This window comes from Bidens hawaiensis, unplaced genomic scaffold (assembly GCF_021521415.1).
Source record: "Bidens hawaiensis isolate Kalapana, Puna unplaced genomic scaffold, B.hawaiensis_p1.1 tig00020162_1, whole genome shotgun sequence".
Lineage (NCBI taxonomy): Eukaryota > Viridiplantae > Streptophyta > Magnoliopsida > Asterales > Asteraceae > Bidens > Bidens hawaiensis.
In genome coordinates this window covers 383440-405202 of record NW_027493072.1, presented here as the reverse complement: position 1 = coordinate 405202, position 21763 = coordinate 383440, and the positions used below count along the sequence as shown (strand labels likewise).

The 21763-nt window shown below is 34.0% G+C and overlaps 2 pseudogenes; both read left to right on the top strand.

Moving 5' to 3' along the window:
• Window positions 1-4076: 4076 nt before the first annotated feature.
• LOC143560064 (U2 spliceosomal RNA) lies at window positions 4077-4218 on the top strand (annotated as a pseudogene).
• An 8733-nt stretch (window positions 4219-12951) lies between these two features.
• On the top strand, window positions 12952-14692 carry LOC143560059 (putative E3 ubiquitin-protein ligase ARI8 pseudogene; annotated as a pseudogene).
• The last annotated feature ends 7071 nt before the right edge of the window (window positions 14693-21763 follow it).

Genomic DNA, 21763 nt, shown 5'->3' with positions numbered 1-21763 from the left:
AAATAATATAAAACAACCCTAGTAATACGGGGAATAAAAACTAGTATATTATATATACCTACTGTTAATTGACGAGTTGTTATTAACTGAGCTATTATTTGTGTAGATGACAATACCTTTACAAAAAACTCTTCCTCGGTGACACCACAATTCCTTTTGATATGACCTGCCTTCGTTAACATAGATGATTTGCATATATAATTAAAAGTTCACGCTTAGCCTCATAATATAATCACCCATACTCGTAATGGACACCCTTGATTTGTATTTTATATAAAACTGGGCTATTCTATTAAGTTAATTAAACATATCTTGGAATCTTCAGTCATCTAGGTCAAGTTTCATATATGTTACCGTATCCATTAATAGACTCTGATTTGGTGTCATTCCTCTTGGCATTTGTTAACTCTTGGTTTAGACTTCTAGTAAGAGGATTTCCAATATTATCTTTTGACTTTAATTAATAGGGCTAACTTGAGTTAATAGTGTTTACGAACATTTTGCAGTATCTTACACAAATTTATGTAGTCACTCTTGCTCCCTTTTCACATTTATCAAAGCAAGAACTCAAATTTCATTGTGAATCTAGCTTGAAATGCATGTTTAGACAACTTCCACAATATGGTTTCACCTCAAAAGAGTAATTAAGGAAAAAAAAATATAAAGAGTGGCCAGTATATATGTGATTTAGTTTAGGGAGATCACTTTATCAGTCGCCATTTGGGGGGGGGGGGGGTAATGACACACGTGTGCAACATCAGCACCACCAGCTGTGCTTTATGAACCATGCTTCATGGCCTAAAGAGAATCGAAGTAGGTTAAAAGAGAGAATATACCAAAATCTTGAATTGAGACTTTATTATAACTAGTGATAGGAAAAGAAAACAAAAGGTAAAAGAAGCGGAAGGGCATGGACATGGCAGTTGCAGGCTTGCAGCTCGTTGCACTCTCTAGGTTTGTTGCCAAGTGACGACGGCTAGTGTTTGTATCTTTGATGAAGAAGAAGAGAGAGATCTAGAAATCTATAGCTCTGATACCATGTAAGAATGTGAAAAACTGATTGTATTTCGTTCAATCAAAACGTTATAATATATAGAAATAAATCAGATTCATGGACTCAAAACTAAAATCCTAGATGCTAAAGGTTTCAACTTTCAATAGTACAACTACTCTTTTGATTCTTCTATCCTAGGAGACAAACACATAATGACACAAATATATTTCCAATGGCAATTTTGCATACAAGTGAGTTCATTTTCAAGCACCACACAGCTCTTTGGATTCTTCTATTCAAGAAAACAAACACGTGTTCTTAGCCATTCTTTTTCTTCTTCTGTCTCATGTTTCTCTAATAATTTTTTTACACTTATCTAGACTAGTTTTTATTATATTTATATTTTCATGGTATATATTCTCGTTTTCGTATTATATTTATGATTGTGTATTTCCAACTTCGTCCCTCTCTATGCTCTTGATAATTGTCTTTCCTAAGATCATGAGGTTATGTACACATATGTGACTTGTTCTAGTGTTGATTTAGTGATCCATTTCCAATGTGGCGTAAGATAATTAGATGGTAAAGAAACTCATAAATGTGCTTATATGTTTGGTTAGTGTTACTTTTATACTTTTTTTTTTATTAAACATCCATATTCGAATATTATAATAATGTAATTAATTTGTAGTTTGAAGTAGAAAGATCCTTTAGTTGGTAGTCAGATCAAAATTAAATAGTGTTATGAGTTAGCACGAGCTTTTAACTAATATTTATCGTTTCATTTAGAACGAATATTCTTTAAGTAAATATAAATAACCAAAAAATTATTTGTTAAACTAAGTTATATTTATTCTCCTAATCAACTTCCTAAAATAAATCACATTATTTGGTTTCTAAATATACTTTTTTACAACGAAAATAACTTAATTTTAGATTAATTTTTTTACAACAGTACCTTGACCGTCATCATTTAAAAGGGCAAAGTTTTATTTAATATGTTGGTACCGCTAGGCTAAAGGTAAACTTACTTATATTTGTTCTAGGGCGGCCCTTAAGGAGTGTTGGGTGGTCGACGGCCCCCGGCCGACACCTCGTTAAGACCGAAATTTTAATAATATTTAAATGCATTTTTATGAAAAACAATATGTATATTTAATATATAAACTCAATTACATAACAACCAGTTTGCCTAAGTGGCAAAGTGGCATGACACCCAACTAAAAGGTCGTGAGTTCTTGTCTCATTTGAGACATGTTTTAAGCCTATTTTTATTCAAAAGTTTTTTACGTAACCCAAATGATAACTAAATATGTCCATTTAAAAATTAAATTGTTTAAACCCAACAAAATAGTTATTTTACTTGAGACCAAAATATTTTTTACCTTCAGTTCAAAAAAAATATCGTCTTTTCAAAGCCGGCTCAGCTTGTCCTAAATAAACCAAAGAACTAGAAATATAAATCCTAAATAAACCAAAGAACTAGAAATATAAATAGTTTCGTAAAAAAAATTTATTGAATCAAGCATCTCACATAGAGAAAAAAACAGTTCATACAATCGTACTACACATATATAATATTTCTATGTGAAGGTAGGTAGAATAAAGGAGAATAATGGTGATGTCATTTTGATATAACTATATGTCTTCATAAAAAACAAGAACCGGCTTTTAAATTCTCTCATAGTCTCACTTATATACATATAACGCAACTGCCCGCGCGGTGCCACGGGTTCGCATAAATTATCCCCTCGTATTGATATGTAGAGTTTGGTGTGGTGTATAATGGGTTATCAATGTGAATGCAACGCGCTGCAGCGTGTGCATATGGTTTGTTGGATGTTTTTTTTATGAGGGGATTACATCGTATTTGTGAAAACATGGGTACCCGCGCGATGCTACGGGATGCGCGCGCAGCCCGACATTGAACACATAATAAGTGTCGGCACATGCGTCACCTGATGACGATGCACGCATAACCCAAAATTGTATGCGCAACTCATGTAAAGCTAGTACGCGTGTAACGGAAGATTATGCACGCATAACCAACACCGGAATGCACGTTACCAACATTAAACATGCTTAACCGACACTGCACCCGTAATTCACGTTGATCTAGTGTGGGGCGTTGGGTTGAGCACTTTCCAAGATTGAGTTACGTGGTGCTGGACACGCGTTTATCTGCCCCGGTATATGTGAACAATGGCATCCGCGTAACCAGTTCAAAATCAATAAGCAAAGATTAAATATACAGTAATTTCAAAACATAATTTTTTAAGGTAACCCATTTTGGCCCGAATCCTGATATGACCCAACACCGTTCTAACCTGAAACTTGTTCTAATTTGACTCCTTTCGACTCAAACCCGTATCAACCCGACCCGAACCAAATTTACCCCCTTTTTTCGACTTGTTCCGACCCTATTCCAATTTTAAACATCCCGAGCTTCCCCGACTTGACATGTTGCCAGTTATAATAGGTAACATGTTAATATTTTAAACTAAAAAAGTATATCGATACGATACCTAAATTAAATAGAATAAAATGATCGTTTTTATGACGTAATTGGTTTTGTATTAGGAGGTATATGTATAACTATTCTTTATATTTACATAAAATGAGTGAAGTTGAAGGACATGTCAAATACGTATGTTATGATATTTTACTATGTTTGATTTTGATTTTCTCTAGTACTAACAAATTCTGTTTATATGTAACCAACTTTAAAGGTTCTTATAAAACTAAATCACAAAAACTAATTTGGTCTTCCTAGCAAAATATTTAGTTTATAGTTGGTAATTTGTATACATCACACTTGAATTTCCTTTAGCAATAACATAATCGGTTTCAAAACTTCATTAAGATGCCTTTAAAAAGAATGCTGATATCATTACAGTTAACTGGACAATAATCAACATTACTTTATAATATTTAAAGGCTAGGTTTTATTAGATATAATAAAGTTTTGAGAGAAAACAACCAAAATGATCAAAAGTAAATCAAAGTCCCACATTGGCTAAGTGGAGAATACAAACTAAGAGGGCTGCATATTTAAAAGACGGCATGTGAAGAGATAAGTGCAAACCTTTCTCGGCCTTTAGACTAAGATCAAGTGTAGCAATATATAATACATAGACCATCGACTCACTCCTTTGGAATAGCTTGTTGTTGGGGTATTTGAGCAAGCCTTGGTGTTGCACTACTACTAATTGGCTTGACGCACCCGTCCAATTCATAGTTGAATACTTTAATTTATATCGCTTAAATATAATATGTAATTTTATAGCTTTTGTCTAAATGTTTGTTACCATTTTATACAAACTCCAATAAAATTATGGCAATTCTCACTTTTTTTTATAAAGCGAAGTGGTGTATTTTACCAATTGGCATGAAGTGGGAGATTTTACCAATTGATAACTCAATACAACTAACTATCACCGCCGCTGCCACAATCACTGTCAGTATCTGCCAGCTTCTGCCTCTGCTGATGTTTTGCAACCTTATAATCAACCACTTCACAAAACCAAACCGGATCAAGAACACAATTTTCTCTTCCATAAACAACAACTTGTACACTCGCCATAAGTTTAGCAACTTCTTGCAGTTACTTCTTTAATCATGTCATCAGTTAAACTGTAAGGCCCCGTTACCGGTAGCCCTACTTTGGTGTTGGATTTACTCATAAACACAGTTCTAAATATCAGAGTTAATTAAAACTTTACGCGGAATATAATACTTCAACCATAACATTTTACATAACTTTCAAATCTTGTCTTATAAAACATTCATAATCATTTAAAACAAAACATAGTCTTTAAAACATCACAACGCTTCTTCGAGATGTCAGTATCTTCGATTCCATGTCATGTGTCTTCAATCACGCGAGCTGCCTCAACCTATTTGCCTGCGTTCATACTAAAAGTCAGCTACGCTGAGTGAGTTTTAGTTAATCACATAACTTACTTTTCATACACATATACGTGCCGGAAGGTACGCATTACATACTTAACCTGTCCATCGTTCTTTCATATACATTCATAACTAACCTTACGTTATAAAGAGCATTCGCCCTACATACCTCGGATATTATTAGGGTCCGGTACCCTCCATCCTCGGACATTATTTGGGTCCTATCACCCTTCATCCTTGGATATTATTAGGGTCTGGTACCCTCCATACTCAGATATTATTAGGGTCCGGTCACCCTCAATCATCGAATATTATTAGAGTCCGACCACCCTCCATCCTCGGATATTATTAGGGTCTGGTCACCCTCCATCCTCGGATATTATTAGGGTTCAGTACCCTTTCTTCCATACCTCCATAACATACTTTCTATATACATAATCGTAAGTTTCACACATACATACATCATTCATTCTTCATCTTACAACATACGTATAACATCAACCATTTCCTGGTAGTACATGCAATATCCGAAGATCGTTCATGTACGGACAAGAAAGCATTCATACATTTCACATAATACATATATGGCATACACTTACCACTTAGGATAAGTGTATTAACTAATCACATCGAGTATGCACACAGCCCCAAAAACATAACAAGGAATGGGGCTAGAAACTCACCTGAATGCGGTTACGTTCACCGTTTATAGTTATTCCTTTCTTGAGCTGTGCACGACTAACTGTATAACAATTACATGTATCAATTATCTATCACTACTCACATCGCGCTTCTAGTCTACTTATAACTCTCAACGGACGGGAGTCCGGGGGGGCAGCGCCCCTGGCAGCGGGGTCTAGGGGAGGCAGCCCCTAGCAGGGTTCAAGGGGCACAGCCCCTGGCTGGGGTCGAGCTGCCAGGTCAGCTTGGAAAAATTTTATTTCTATTAACTGTCTTATCACATTTTCCATTAGCATTTTGAATCATTATAAATTTGCTAACTTAAAAGTTCAAGGGCTTCTTTGTAATTAAATCATTCTTTTATAAGTCCAGGGACTATTCTGCCTTTTATAAACTTCTAGTTCGTTATAGGGTTCATAACGAATGACCCATTCGTTACTTTTATAACGAATCAAACCGGTCCACGTAGCGAATTGGACCCCATAACGAACTGGTTCTTTGACGAATTGAACCCTTTAGCGAATGACCCCTCAGTAACGAATTGAACCGTCTAGTTTGTTATCTTCCTTTAACAAATGAGTATAACGAAATCAGGATAATTCGTTGTCTTTTCTTTAACGAATCAGGACACAAACTAGGGCTAGTTCGTTAAGCTTTCATTAGCGAATTCACTTGACGAATCACCCCTAGTTCGTTAACTCTTCGTTAACGAATTAGGGTTAGGGTTTGTCAGAGAATGTCAGAAACATTCTCTGACATCCTTAAATACCCAGCCGCCTTTCCGGAACCGCCATGCCGGAAAATCGGGAGGTAGCCGGAAAAACGTGTTTCAGCACCGTTTTCACCGTTTTTCGTCCCGTTTGATCCAGATCTGAGCTAGGGTGATCCCTAGGCTCATCTTTTGCTCGGTTAATACCCGATTCTACCCGGATCTCGTGACTTTAACGGTTTAAAGGTGTCGGCTCGTCTTTTCGCGACTAAATCTAACGGTTTTGAGCTCATACAATATCATAATACCATTACCTTGGGTCGGGATAGATTTCCTTGTTGATTTCGGCTAGAGAGAGGAGAACTAGAGGAGGCTTAAGTGTGTGTTTTGGTGGTGTATGTAATATGTGTAAATGAATGAGATAAATGGGAATTAAGGCTTATATAATTATGGATCATGGGCTTAAGCCCATGGTCTTTCCTTATTTCTTTCATAACCCAAGTCCATAACCCATATCCATTTACCCAACACTAGCCCAACTCATATTTATTATCTAAACCGATAACAACCCATCATAAAATAGATGAAATTGATTTTATTATTATAACAAAAAGTAGGATGTTACAAGTCTTCCCTCCTTAAAGAGGTTTCGTCCTCGAAACCTTACTATTACATAAACAAATCCGGGTAAAACTTGCGCATCTCATCCTCTGCTTCCCAAGTAGCATCTGAACCCTTGCGATGCTTCCATATCACTTTCACTAACGGTATAACCTTACGACGAAGCTGCTTTTCCTTACGATCAACTATCTCGATTGGTTGCTCAATGTAGTTCAACTGTTCATCAACCTCAATGTCCATTAATGGCACATGAGACGTGTCATCAACTAGGCATTTCATATAGATTTACCATATTTTCCACTCAAACAAAATGACATATCATTAACAACATACAAAAGAGAAAGTAAATATATGAACAAATACAATGAAATAAACAAATGCATCATATTCCTTTTACCAAATACAATATTTCTGTTTTATGGTCACCAATCCTACAAATATATGAATATGTCCAGCGTTCCAAAAGAATATTTGTTCCCTTTCTCCTCTACATCTACATATATTAGATACGTATATATCTACATTTGATGACAAATACAAAACAATGACAAAAATTACCAACAAACTGTGTGCGCGAGCATCGTGATCGATTTTTTTCTTTATTAACACAAAAAACAATTTCTACATTCCGATGGTATTAGAATTAGGTGATGACACTCGGGTCTTTATTGGTTTCAGCTTTAATCCCATGCTTTCAGGAGACAGCAGCTCTAGGGTGATGCATGATGGGCTTAACAGGCTTCTCGGTTTGCCAGTAGACGAGCTCGGTCTATAAAGCACATACCCCATCAGTAAATATTCTATGGGTATCAACATTGCATGTGGTTGGTCTTCAGTCACCACTGATCCACAAACCTGTACTTGTATTGGTAAAAGTCAAAATAGGTGTTTTAAACTTTAAAAACAAAATTTTGATACAAACTTTTAAACTATTAGTATTTAGAGCCATTAGGTTTGACAGAAATCAAATTTTTGCATCAATATATCATTCGCACCAACCTTAAAAGTAGAAACCAGCAGGTTTGACTTTAAAAGTCAAAGCACTTCATAGTGGTTAAAAAAATAGACTTTAGGTAACATAAACTTTGAATTGTTTCATGTATGGATTTGTTGAGTTATAAATATTTGATACAAACTAAACATTGTCACATCAAATTTTAACTTCACGTCATGGCTGTCAAAGTCTAACCTGCCACTTTCAAAATTCAAAATTAGAACAAAATTCTTATGCCTTTTAACTACCATTTCTTCTTATATCATGGTTGTCAAAGTCAAACCTACCACTTTCAAAATTCAAAATTAGAACAAAATTCTTATGCCTTTTAACTACCATTTCTTCTTAGAGCATTCTCATCCAACCCCTCATATCATGTGAGGGGTGTTTTTATAAATTAGAGAGTGATTCAAGGTGTTGTGAGTGAAGAGTTTTTATATTTTAGAAAAAGTAGTGATTTTTCTGTATATTTTTTACTTATGTGATATAATAAGGATATTGATCAATATTATTAAAACTAACAAACTCACATCACAATAGATTGCCCTTTAGACCATTACATAAAATTATACAATATGCATAAAATATCATGTAGAACTCTAAGAAAATGGTTCTTACACTACACTACCATTGTCTCATGCTTTATAATAATAATATAATATAATAATGATTATAGTATAGTATAGATGTATGGATAGATTATATAGATATTTAGGTATTCTTATTATCTATATTTAATAATAATTATCACTATCATTATCATTATCATCATTAAGAATGCATTATTATATGAACTTAATGTAATATAATTAATCACTTGTGCATTCTATGTAGTTAATGTAATTATTATTAAATATTAGCTAAAAGACAATAAACCTTTTGTATCTCCAAAGGACGTAAGAGTGATTTTACAACGACCAAAGCTTCATCAAGTTGTACCAAATGCTTTAAGAATGGATTCAAGGGTTAGCAAATTACTTTTTATACCCAATTATGAAATGTTGGTTTTGTTCTTGTCATGTAATTGTGAAATTACCTTGGTTGCACATCACTCTTTTTTTATATATAATATAGATATAGATATAGATTATATACATGTATATATTTCATGACACGCCCAAAGTGCGACACGTATATACTAGATTAGGCGACATAAATATAAGTCTTGTGTGATTATAAATGCTCTTGAGCACTGGTTGAAATAGTTGGACGCACTACTAAAGTTGTACATGTCCATACGTTAAAACTTCAATAATTTGGACATTGTCATTGTAAGTTAGACTTGTTATTGTAATTAGTTATACACACGATTCAAATTACTTGTTTAGATGCAAGATAGTAACTACTTAAATTGAACAATTGTATTTAGTTTAGATGTACCATTGTAAATAGTTTAGGCGCAATTGTTGTAATCGTTTGGCACAGAGCTTATTTAAGGAGAACAGAAAAGCCATAAAATTATAAATCATTATGCAATATTAATTACATTTAGTGAAAATTCACCTTTGCAGTTTAGTTTTCCAACGACCCCACACACGAATTGATAATCAATAAATATGGACAAGATGAAATGTGTTTACCTTTAAACATTTGTTTATGATATATATCCTACTATCCCAACTGTTAATTGATGAGTTGTCATGAACCGGGCTATTATTTGTGTAGATGACAATACACTTCATAAAAGAGTCTTCATCTTGTGACCAAACTCTTTATGGGTTTATCCTTCGTGGTCGCAAACATTAGCCTAGTTTTATTATAGCTCTTAGAAATTGTGAACCCCCACCTCCCAAAAAAAATCCCTTTGATATGACATGCCTTTTTAAACATATATGATTTTCATATCTAACTAAACGTTGTATGCTTAGCCTCATAATATAGTCACTAATTGTTATATAGGCACAAACTAAAAAAATATACATGCAATACTTATGTTGTGAATGGATGTTAGTTAACAAGTAACGATGTGATATTGTCACGTAGGATAAGGGGTTTAACTAACCAACTTAAAAAACAAATTTAAGAGAGTGAGTTTATTTAACCATGGTGTTAAAGAAAAGTGATTAGTTGAAATGAGGGTAAACCCTACAAGAGGTTGTTGTGAGTTTTGTTTGAGAGCTGCTATTTAGATTTTAGACACCAGACCATGCACTCATTAGAAATGGTGTGTGTAATAAAGAAAATGTGTGTAAAAGGGTGTCTAAATATACAAACTCTTATGTTTTGCTTAAAGGGTGATGTACGTGAAGTCCCTTAATCGATATCGTTTGCTCGGTCAATAATATATATATATTAAAAATAACAAATAACTTTAATTTGGTTTGAAAACATGAGAAAAGACAATCTTCTCCATGAAGGTTCGCTAATCACACTCAATCCAGTTAACTAGTAGGAAGCCATTAATGGTGACTATGTGTATAGTTAATCATGTGGTAGTTGTAAGACAAAATTAAATGGGTCTTAAGTAAACAAATCTGATTCAATCATAAGAAATGCAACGAAATCGAATCCTTTACACGATCAACCATAATTGGAATTCAAATAATTTAAGGGGTTAACGATTACAATCCTTTACACGAAAAATCTTCAATCTTTGCTAATAATTCCTTGTTTTCTCCTCGTAACAGCTGACAACAACCCTCCAAAACAATTCTACACTTAACTTTATTTCCAAGCTTACGACTTCTTTTGTCAACAACCCTCCAAAACAATTCTACACTTAACTTTATTTCCAAGCTTACGACTTCTTTGGGCCATCATATGGGCTGCCAACATCCGACACAAATTAAAATAATTGTGCAAAGAAATAGATGAGCCCATAAGTTAATTAAATAACCCAAATAATTATGAGTTACTTTTCTCTGTTGCAAGACCAACGAAACTTGAAGGACCTCTTTCATAATATAATAACTCTTTTATTTATTTAAATAATTCAACATATGAATAATAATAACTTACACAAACGTGGATTTGTTCCCACTTTCTACTCTTACAAACTATATTAACCATTAAAAATAATATAATATATGAGTATTGACTCAAAATATGACCAACACATTATTAAGCATAGTAAACACGAGCAATACACCAAGTCATCACCCCCTAAGAGCACTCGCAACATGAGTGTTGTGGGTGTGTTCAGTTGAGGTGGCACTACACAAACCCAAGACAAAAACCAATCTAGCGAAATAGGGTGAAGTTTGTGGGTGTCAGGTATGTGGGACGGATTAGAAGATGGACATATTATGGGCCCCCTCTCACATAAACACACACAATCACATACATACATATTTAATAATTTTTAATAGGGTTAGTAGAGGATTGGTGTTGTGAAAGAAAATAGAGATTGCTGAGAAACATTTGTAAACTGATGTGATGATTTGTGAAACTTTAGCGCTATGGATGCTCTAACCTCCACTACACTTTATAAAGTTTGGGGGACCCCACCGCACCCACAATGAAAGTATGGAATGATGGATACCCTTTGTATTATACAATCTGTTTTATTAAGTCAATCAAACATATCTTAGAATTTTTAATGATCTTAAGGTTCATATGTATTACCTTATCCATTAATAGACTCTGATTTGATGCTATTCTTTTTGGCATTTGTTAACTCTCGGCTTAGACTTTTGGTAAGTGGATCCAAATTATTATGTTTTGACTTAACGTGGTGCTAACACAAGCCAATAGTGTTTAAGATTATATATTGTAGTTTGAGGTTTGCTATACGTTAATTGACTAACACATATAGTGAACATTAACTTTGAACATTTAGGAAGAAACTCAAATTTCATTGTATATCTAGCAAATACTATAAAAAAACAACATATTTTCTAGTTTTTCTCACTAAAGTTCATTAATAATTTTTTATACGTTAAAGTCCATCTGTATATTAAATTTGAACGATAATGTAACATAGCCTATAAAAACAACATTCAAGTCCATTAACAATTTTTTGTACGCTAAAGTCTCTCTGTATGTTATTCTTTTTTGTACGTTAAAGTCCATTAGTATGCTAATTGAATTTCTTTATAGGTTGCTTTATGATCTTCATAGATTTTTCAATCATCATCATCATCATCATCGTACTCAGTATATCTCACCAATAGCAAAACTATGATAGGGTCTGAGGAGAGTAAGATGTAGACAGCTTTACCTCTACCCCATAGGGATATAGAGGCTGCTTCAGGTGAGACCCCGGATCGATAGGAGTTTTGCTTCAAGCCTTGGACATAAGGCACATGACACTCAATCATCGGGACACCGGCTGATTGGTGCATGTACAGTTGCCTTTCGGCTATCAACGCCACCACATGATGCCTGATTAACCTTCTGCCACTTTTAACGTTATTTTCACTAGATTAGTAAAATAACGTCAAAATTGGTGCAAATTCACTTTTGCCCACCCAAAGGTTCACACATACATATATATATTATATGCGCGCACCGTAAGCCGGACGTATTAATAGATATTTCAAGTTTCCACTAATTTCCCCTCCTACTTTTCCAATTCTTTAGTAATTGAATATACAATTTTAGCTTTAATCTATGACGATTGCCAAGTGACTACATTCACAAATTTGTCACTTTTTATATCATAATTTGAACCTTCTAATCAAAGCTATTTTCATAAAATAAATCCATAAATTGCACTATTGCAACATTAAACTTTTCTCTTGTTCATTTCTATCCTTTTTATTGGAATTGTATTTTCGTAAGAATAAACCTAAAATGGCATCGATTGACTTTTTTCCATTTTTGTCATTTACTATACAATTGAAAAACTCTTATGATATTTTTATAAGTTATGATACATTATTTTTCAAATTTAACATATAAAGGGACTTTAATATGTAAAATATTGTTGAGAGACTTAAATAAAAAGTATGTTAATTTTTCAATAGCATTTATCCTACAACAAATGTTTATTGAATTTAGACAATTTCTACAGTATAGTTGCATCTCAAAGTGTGTAAACATAAAATTTATTGATATAGAATAGTTCATGTTACACATCCTTATCATCATTCTGTCTTTTGAGAAACACAATCTCACTCCTAATATAGTTGCATTAAACAAGGAAACTAGATACACATAAATACAAACGAATATTTATCTCAATAAACTCCTAATATGTATAACTTATTTCAAATTAATCAATCTGTCCTAATTACGGATCCCTTAACCCCTAAGCATTGTATATTATTTACAACAAATCCATCGAATTATTTCTCGTCAATCCTTCTTGAACCCCAAAAATTATTTCCAGTAAATTTTAATTCACTGATTTTTTTCAAGCAATACAACCATGGATTCCGATCATCGTGTCCCATACACATTCACCGACGACTACAACTTCCTGATCAAAGGCATCAATACTTTAAGGCACAAAAAATACGTCATACTTAACCAAAACGATCTCATTCAGCGTCAAGAACTAGACATAACTAATGTCACCACTGTTCTATCCATATCTAAACATTCAGCCTGCATGCTTTTGTTTCAGTATAAATGGAACACGCAAAAGCTTCTCGAAGCCTGGTTAGTTGACCCGGCTAAAGTCCGCCTGCATGCTGGTTTGTTAGACGTCGATCCAGCCGTTAAATTCCCAACAACAGAATTAACAACTGTTGATTGTGGAATTTGTTTTGAATCGGTTAGAAAGATTGATACCGCAACATGCGGTTTCGATCACTGGTTTTGTAAGACGTGTTGGGAGGCTTATATTTGCATGGCTATTGATAATGGTCCAGGTTGTTTGACTCTAAGGTGTCCGGGACCGTTTTGTGATGCCGCGGTGGGCCAGGATATGGTTAACAAGTTAGTTACAGAAAAGGATGCTAAAAGGTATGGGGATTTTATGGTTAGATATTATGTTCAGAGTAGTTATGATATCAAATGGTGCCCGGGTCCCGGGTGCGGTTGTGCTGTTTTGTTTGATGATGATTTTGAGTCTGGTGGTGGTTATGATGTTACTTGTGTTTGTAAACATGCTTTCTGTTGGAAATGCATGGAGGACGCGCACCGTCCGTTATCGTGTGAAACCGTGGCTAAATGGATGGTTAAAACCACGTCTGACGCCGAGAATATGAACTGGATCTTGGCTTACACGAAGCCCTGTCCGAACTGCAAGCGACCAATTGAAAAGATCGACGGTTGTATACTTGTATGCACGTGACTTGCATAGCTCCTTGTGGATACGAGTTTTGTTGGTCGTGTCTTGGCCCGTATAGAGAGCACCATTGTACAAATGTGTTTGAAAGACTTTCTGAAGCAGAACAAAAGCGAGTCAAGGCTAAGAATGCGATCAAGAGGTACACACATTATTATGAACGGTGGGACGCGAATGAACGGTCGAGAAAAGAAGCCCTTTTGGTTTTGAATAAGGTTGAGCCCGGGCCAGATTCAAAGTTATGGATTGTTAAAGATGCTTGGACGCAGATAGTTGAGTTTAGGCGCGTGTTGAAATGGACATACGTGTATGGGTATTATATGCCGAACATAGAGCACGCGAAACGCTCGTTTCTTGAGTATGTGCAGGGTGAAGCGGAAGTGGTGTTAGAAAGGTTTCGTGGTTGCGCAGAAACAGGGTTAGAAAGGCTTGATATTGAAGAAAAAGCAAATGAAATAGAGTTTTTTTGGTTTAAGTCCAGGTTAGCCAGTTTGACTAGTGTGACTCGGTCTTATTTTGAGAATTTAGTTAGGTCGTTAGAGAATGGTCTTTCAGAGATTGCTGGTGAGTCATCAGGCTGTGGCCATGACGAATGAAGATGGTTTGATTTGGTTTAATTTTGTTTTGTTTTGTTAATGTGTGATGACAGATCATGAACATATATGGTTCGGTTTCTAAAACTGCATAAGACTCTACTTCCACTTTTTTAGTTTTAACTTGTGGCATTTTCGTTTTTGGAGAATCTAATTTTCTGTTTTATATTGTGCTTAAAAATTTTAATAAGTAATAAATCTTAGGGGAATGTGGGGTGTTTGGTTTGGATGAATTGGAATGTGTCGTAGGAATTTAGGAATGCAAACAATTAAATTTCAATCAACGAGTGACAATAAAGTTATATTTATGTGATCAAAGGAATTTGATTGAATGAATTATGAATTTTCATTCCATTTCCACCTTATTATTTATAATAACTGATGGATTTAGATGAAAATTTCAAAGGTAACGTTAGTTGTTATTTAACGTATTTTATACAATGCGAACGAATATATGTTTACCGTATTTTATACAATAAACGAATTCTTTTTTATCATATTTCATATAATAATTTTTTTTGAGTTTGTTATTAGATCGATATCATCATTTTCTTGGAATTTCCATTTAAAAATATTGTGAATAAGATTTTTTTCGTTTAATCTTCTAAGCTCCCTAATTTTTGCAAAACCAAAATTTAAACAATAAATCCATAATCAATACTAATTTACACACAAACTCTATATCTATAACCAATTCGATTTTACATTATTCAAATATCCAATAAACAATCATCCAAATATTTAATTGCCCCTAAGCAATTCCAAATTAACAATTTATATAAACAAATTAAACAATTACAATTTTTAGATAAAAGTAGAAGAATACCTAAATTGAACAAGTAGAAGTCGAACTATGGATGAGGGGCTGAGGAATCACCGGTCATTGGCTACTCGGCTGCAGTGTGGAGGTCCGGCAGTTGGAGGAGGGAAGCAGGGGGTCAAGTCATCATGGGGTGGATAGTAGCTGAATGAAACATTGTTTTGTTGAATGTTGATGTCTTCTTAACCAAGGGTCCACACATAAGGAAACAACGAACAATGGTTGTATTTGGTTTGAGCTTTAATTTAGTTGGACATTAAAATTTGAGTTTTAATTGGTTTGAATTTTTAATTTGGTTGAGCTTTAAACAAAGAGGGGTAACGTTATTATTTTTTTTTCAGGGGTAACGAAATACGTAAACTAACAAAAACTAAAAAAATTTACACTATCGCCGTAAAGTTGAGGGGTAGCTGAGGCTACCCCTTGTTTCTAGCTACATCCGTCAAATCACTTTCACGTATTTATTGACATTAGCAATTCCCACACCACATAGGTTATTCTAAAATCAAGTACTCTTATACGAGTCGTATAGGGGCTATACGAGCTGTATAGGTAAGAATTATGTCATTATCTGTTGGTAGTGACGAACCTAGAAATTTTTCCCGACAAGGGTCGGAAATTTTGGGGTCAGTACTAAGTTGACTATCACTATATGTATAAAAAAATTTCGGTCCAATTTGGTCGTACTGCTCGGGTCGATATATAATTTTTCTTGGTCCGGTTTAGTTGTGCCTGGTGGGTCGAATCGGGTCGGGTCATATAGAAAAACGATAATAAAAAAAAATATCATATAAGAAAAAAATACGTGAAACTTCATTATAAATGCTCAATTAAAATACAATATATATAAATTTGTTATCTACGGATTTCATTTTTTGAAACTACTCAAAACATCATCTACTTTGACATTCATAAGCAAATCCTTCTTAACAAAACAAATATAATCATCATCTAAATTCTCACCACCCATCTGATTACGCATATCAGACTTCACACGCTTCATCACCGAAAAACATCTTTCAATGCTTGTGGTTCCAACGAGAGAGCTAACTTCAATAAATGATACATCAGTGCAAACGAAGTTGGTCAGCGAAACAAGGTGTATAGAAAAAGGAAATATTTTCTTTTAAGATTAAAGCTCGTAATTCCTTAAACACCCTCGACATATTGTTTGTGTCATCATAACCTTTTTTTATATTAGGTTAAATGTAGATTGGGTTTGGAGTTTGGGACTTAGGTAGCGTTTGGTACTCAAGGACAAGTGTGTTACATCAACGGTTCCTGAGTCTATGCCTAACCCTTCATGAAGACATGCTACGCAAAAGACGTTTCTTTAATTTAGTTCTTTTCATTTAAATCTAATGTATTGACTTCATTAAATCTCCAGTTTTGTTATAAATGAAAAATCATGGTTATTTATGTTTGAATTCAATTACCCATCTATTTCTATTATAACGATTATTGCACTATTTATTGTTACATGGTCTGTGACCGGTTATTTACCGGGACTATGTGCATGGCTATGCGCATGGTTGTCTAATAGCACCATATTTGTATAATGAACTACCTATGACCGATTTCCTACAAACGTTTTGGAAATTTGGGCTATGAACATGTGTTGTACATAGTTATCTAATAGGAGTCACAGGAAATGTTTTGAAACCCGGCCCGGCTCGGCCGGTCGGACCGGTCCGACCGGGACCTGGTGCCAATACCGGTCTGGGTCGTAGTATACAACCCGTTTTCTAATGAACCGGCCGGGTCTCACGGGCGCCGGTTGGACCGGACCCGGTGACCCGACGGTTGGACTGACAACTTTGTTATTTTCCCCTTTTTAATAGTCAGATCTGAATAAAATCACCAAACACAAACTAAACCCTATATTCACTCCAACACCATCGCCTCTCCTAACATCTGCCGCTTCTAATACCGCCACTTCCAAATCAGATTCTTCGATCTCGTCTGATATAACTTGAAATATGGGTCACCGGGTATTAAGGGCTTGTCGGGTGTGGATTTCAGCTATACATGCTTGAGGCGGCAATATGGATCCATAAAGAAGCTTGGAATCCTACTGATTAAGCGGAAAAGTGGCGGTGGCCATGGAGTTAGTTGTTTAGGCCTTAGGGTTTTAAGTTGGTAAAGGGGAAATGAAGGAATTAAGGATGCTCATGTATTAGATGTTTAGGTCATTTATCTTTTTTTCTTCTTCTTTAGTTACACTTTTGCCCCCCCCCCAAAAAAAAAAGTTATAATTTTATAAAAGTTAACCATATATTTCTTATAATGTGTATAGTTGTTTTATTTTTTTATTTTCAACTTTTATTTTACATACAAAACTTGGCTAACCAATGTTTTAAGAGTAAGATTGAGATAAATGTTTTGGATTACAATGTATGTTTTTTAAGTTCCATGAGAGTTGGTTATTTGATATATATATATATATATATATATATATATATATATATATATATATATATATATATATATTATTTTTTACGTCATCCGGGTCAATGTCCGGGCCGACCTCCTGGGTCGGTCCGACCTGTGACACGGTAAGTTTTCTGGGTTGATGTCCCGTCCGAGTCTGAAAACATTGGTCACAGGTATAAATTTTATTTCGATATTTTAATACATGACTACCCAAACCCTCCAAACTCACCACCTTCTCACGGTACTCTTACCTCATCTGATCGGTATTATAATCTTGGTTTCAAACCTCATCTATTATCATAATCATAAGCCCCGTGGTTCGTTTGTTGCGTGAACCTATTTATTATTGCGTGAATTTTGTCACCATCTCAAGTATATTCTCTACATCATTTGTGTAAGTTACTTATATAATTTCAAAATTTTCTTTTATCTATTTATTCCATTTTGACGTTATTACTTTCGATGGTTAACTCTAACTATTTCATTATTATTAATTTCAGATTATTTACTAGTTATTTATGATCATTAAACTTCCCGTATTTATATATATGCTCATTGCCCTTGATTAAATGATTCCATTTAAATATCGATTAAAAAAAGAGTTTTCTTTTACCCTTATTTTTCAAACTCGCACAACGGGATGATCCATGTGCATCATGCGACGATCTAAATAATTATGAGTGCACGTATAATTATCGAAATCCTCGCATGAAACTCATGGTGAACATGGTTGTATGTCATAACTCGGAATCTAGGGTGATTTTGGGTAGCGGTACAAATACCGATGTGATAAGGGCATGGTGGATACGCCGCTGGTACATCCTATATATAAGTGTCCTTGTCATGCCTTCCGTTTGTAGCGTTATTTGGTCACCTGAAGATCTGTGTTATTTTTTTTATATAGAAAAAAAAGGTTTCTCTGGATACTTATTTCCTCTCTTTAGGTTATGGTTCTCTTTAATTTCGGGATGAAATTTCTAAAAGTTGTGAATCCTGTAACATTCGTTACTTTTCAATCCTGGAACCCATTTATTATTATTAAATTTCCTTCGTTCTTTTCTCATTTTATTATTTAAATGATTATTAAAATATAAAATATCGCATTCGTTTAAGTATACGTATTTCGGTTAGTTGTTTTATATATTGGTACAACTATGAAATTTGTGCAAAATCCACCCCTTAACTAAATTTTATCCACTCTTGCACCCACATCTAAAGACCAAGGACCAAATTGCAAATTATATTCAAAATACCTCCATCATATTCCTTCCCTCCTTTCTCCTTACCACCACCGACGGCCAAGATCCCCCCTTCTTGTTCACCAATTTTCGGACAAATTGATCTTACCAAATCATAGCTTACCTAAATCGCGTCCTACCGACACCCTAAACTTGGTAAATTATAACCAATTGACAGCGAATTTCTTTAATATAGAACCTTGGCTCATTCGATCCCCAAAACACTATAAATACATGTCTATGATACAATTAAACTCGCCCACACCACCCTCTCTACATTGCGACACAAACCCCTAAGATAATTACAGTATACAAGGCCATCTAATACCCGTTTAAGATCAAAGCAGGGCCGCACCTTCCTGTTCTTCGTTCTTCCTCAATTCGTTAACATACAAGGTAATTATAAGTTGCATTCAAATCGTTTTTGCCCAACAAACATTAACCCCAACTCAATTTAATCAATCTATGAACGATTTGGACATCTTGAATTCTAGGGTTTATTTGTTGAAGGAGGGTTTTCAGGTTAACTGGTTTTATATAAATAAACTGACATCTATAACAAACAAACACACCAGCTCAATGGCTAGTGCGTGAGCTGGTAAAACCCTGGAACCGGTCCAGGCGCGGGTTCGAGCCCCCTGGACCCGATATTTATGCTTTTATATTTTTTATACTTTGAAAACATTTTATTTTATATTAATATATGGTTATAACTTTTAATAAGCGTAAAACTGATAAACCGAACCTCTAGTCTTGTTGCCTTCTCGTCATTGAACTTTAATTTTCTCCATAAAATTTTTATATATATAAATATGTATGTATATGTACGAATATATATGTGATAGTAACTCGCTTAATAACCCAAAATTTTGATTCATTATAAAGACAAATTTTTGCCTTAGCTTTATAACTTTATGTATATATTACTTTATTAAATATCTATTTTATTAACGTAAAGAAAGCGAACATAAATAGTAATAATAATAATAATAATAATAATAATAATAATAATAATAATAAAATTAATATCAATAGCTTAAATCCTAAATGACTCCAAAATTCGTTTAAACTGATTTGTAACCGTTATGTCGTGTCATATTATTTCTTTTTAACTATTTCTACCCTCTAGCTATATTATTTACGAATTTATAAAAATTAAACTAATAATATTAGAAATTGTATTTAAACCCTATCAAATTCCATATCCGCCATACGTCTTTTTATTATTTCTTTAATCTTAATTAATTATCATTAACAATTAGGAACTTTTGTTGACGTAACCCGATCGAGGAGCTCCCCGCCCTTATCTTAAATTTTCTTTTATCGCCATCTCGTTACCGCTAATCCACTCGTTAAGGTAAGTTTACATACCCATTTTTCCATCTTTTATATTTTGGGGGTAGTATGTATACCATATTCAAGTTTACTTAAGTTTTATTCCCACATCTATTCAAGACACAATTCAATATATGTTTATGTGTGATTATTGCATGCTCTATGATAATGCTTTATGTGCTTAATTGTTTATTTTATGTTTGGTGGTTGGTATCTCATCCTCATCTAGTATGATCATACATTTACCCAAGTACTTTGATTTCGTATCAATAAGAACAGGTCCACATCTATTTAGTTGTTTACATTTTCATAAGAATTGTAATACTCATCATTTATATATGAATTGTGGTTTTTATCTATATATGTATCTCAACTAAAACTTATGTATTCTCACCAACATTTGTGTTAACAAACTCTATTTTTATACATGCTACAGGTACAAGTAATTTACATTAATCAAGATTGAAGATATTAGTTTTTATCTTAGGATATATATTCAAACAATAAATATGATGTAATTGTTTTGATTATTGAATTTGTGTACATGTTTAATGTTAATGAAGTTAAATAATTATTAATGTTTTAATTAGTGTATTCTGAGCTACTGTCCAATCAATACGTTACGCCCTGGCATGCTCCGCCTTTGGTCAGGGTGTGACAAATAGTCGGTCCTGGATATTATGACGGTAAATCGACGTGAATTCGAGTACGTTCTTTACAATATCATAACTAAAATAATAATAAAAAAACATGAAAGATGCGACTAACGGTGTGGTGCCACTTGGACCAATTGATGGCCAAGCGGCACCAAAATTTACAATTGTTATATAGTAATAATAGTTGCTTCACCCAAGTATCATGATGGAAAGTTGAAATCCATGATTAGGGAAAAGATTTCCATTCAAGTTATAATTATTTTAATGAAATCAAACACAATCTTAGATAATTAATATTGTTTTCCGATTCATATTACAATTCTACATTAACTCAATAACTAGGTGCTAAACCATGAACCATAACGATCCCCAGAAGGCCCAAATTAGTACCTTAAATTTCGTCAATCTTCCTTAAACCCTAACTTTAACTTTCGATTTCATTCAATTCAATTCATCCTCAATTCTAATTCCATTACGATCAGGGATGCTGAATAATAATAATAATAATAATAATAATAATAATAATAATAATAATAATAATAATAATAGCCACGACGATGATGACTACATCAACGAAAGTTACATCACACTTAACCAAAACAACG